Source organism: Mastomys coucha, unplaced genomic scaffold (assembly GCF_008632895.1).
Source record: "Mastomys coucha isolate ucsf_1 unplaced genomic scaffold, UCSF_Mcou_1 pScaffold3, whole genome shotgun sequence".
Classification (NCBI taxonomy): Eukaryota; Metazoa; Chordata; class Mammalia; order Rodentia; family Muridae; genus Mastomys; species Mastomys coucha.
In genome coordinates, this window is record NW_022196909.1 from 61,732,958 (window position 1) to 61,734,804 (window position 1,847).

Consider the following 1,847-nt stretch of genomic DNA (forward strand, 5'->3'; position numbering starts at 1 on the left):
TGTGTGTGTGTGTGAAGGTGCCCACAGAAAGCAGAAGGTGTCAGATCTCTTGGAGCTGGAATCAGAGAAGGCTCTGGGTCACCCACTCCTAGAGCTGGGAACTCAAGTCTTTTTCAAGAACTTGCTCTTGGACCCCCCCCCCCCGAACTCCCAATTCAATTTTGCCTCCACCTTCAGAGGGCCAGGATTACAGGTGTGAAGCATCACGCCCAGTTTCTGCAGTGCTTGGGGCTCAACCCTGGGGCTCTCTCTGTACGCTAGGCAAATACTCTGTTAACAGCCATAACCTCAATTCTTTAAAAAATACCTAGGCTTACTTTCTGTTTGCAGTTTTATTATTATGAGTGATCTTTTCTTTCTTTTTACAAACATAGAATTTTCAGTGAACTTTCTGCTCACATAAACTTTGTTAATTTTTCTTTCAAGTATGGATCTTCACTGGTCTTCATATTGATTGACTATGATTCTTCATGTATTTGGGAAACTGGCCCACGTCTATGGTATAAGTTGCAAGCATGGCTTCCTAGTTTGTTGTTTGTTTTTCCATATTACCTTGGTTTGTCTTTGAGTATGTTAAAAGCACTTTTGTTTAAGTCCTGGTCTAACAACACAGCCCAAACTGGACCTGAATTCATGGTGATCCTCCTGTCTCTGCTCTGAGTTCTGGAATTACAGACATGTGACACCATGGTGTCTTAACATTTTTATGGGACATGCAGGATGGCAAAATGGGTAAGGGACCCTGCCGCCAAGCCCCATGACTTGAGGCGGATCCCTGGAGCCAGCCACCACGGACTCCCACTAGTTGTCCTCTGGATTCTGTGTGTGTGCCCGCGCATGTGTACACACACACACACACACACACACACACACACACCCCATACACATTTATGTTAGTTCACAATGAGAAGTATGGACTCTTGTCCCAAATTCTTGTATGTGATTGGACCTGGTTCTTCACTTTGTAAGGTCCCCCTTTATCCCTTAGTCACACACAGCACCTGCTTCCCGCAATTGGTGAGACCTTTGAGTGTCTTTTGCTATCTGTTTCACTAGCTCTGTCACTCTGATCCTAACCGATTGGGTTAGCTCTATTACTCTGGTCTTCATTTCAGACCTTTTCTGGTTACTCTTGATTATTTACTTAAATGGATTTGAAACCCTTTCTTTCAGGGACAGTATTGGTAACTTTCTCAAGATGAACTCCAACTGAGCTACAGAGCCGGCTCAGGGGTTAAGAGGACAGGCTGCTCTACCATAGGGCCAGGATGAGATTCCCAGCACCCATGTGGAGGCTCAAAACTATTTGTAACTCCAGTTCCAGGGAATCCAATGTCCTCTTCTGGTCTCTGTGGGTTTCGGGCACAAATATGATACACAGATATACATTCAGGAAAAATACCCATAGACATAAAATACAGAAAATTTCCAAGCAGCCAGGAAGGATGGCACACACTTTTTTTTTTTTAAAGATGGGGTTAAATTTATAAACTGACTTACAGAGAACCAAATTCTGATTTTTTTTAAATGCATGAATGTTTTGCCTGAATGACTATGCACTATGTAGGTGCAGTGCCTGCGGAGGCCAGAAGCATGGGATCTCCTGGGACTTAAGAGCAGTGATTTTGTTGTTGTTGTTTGTTTTTTTTAGATATTTTTTAATTTATATATCATATGATTTCTCCTTTCCCAGTTTCCCCTCCAAAAACAAAAAACAAAAAACAACAACAAGAACAAATCCCTGTTTCCTCCCCCCTCCCCCTGCTTGCCACCCCACCCTCTCCTGCTTCCCAGCCCTGGCATTCCCCTACACTGGGGCACAGAACCTTCACAGGCCAAGGGCCTCT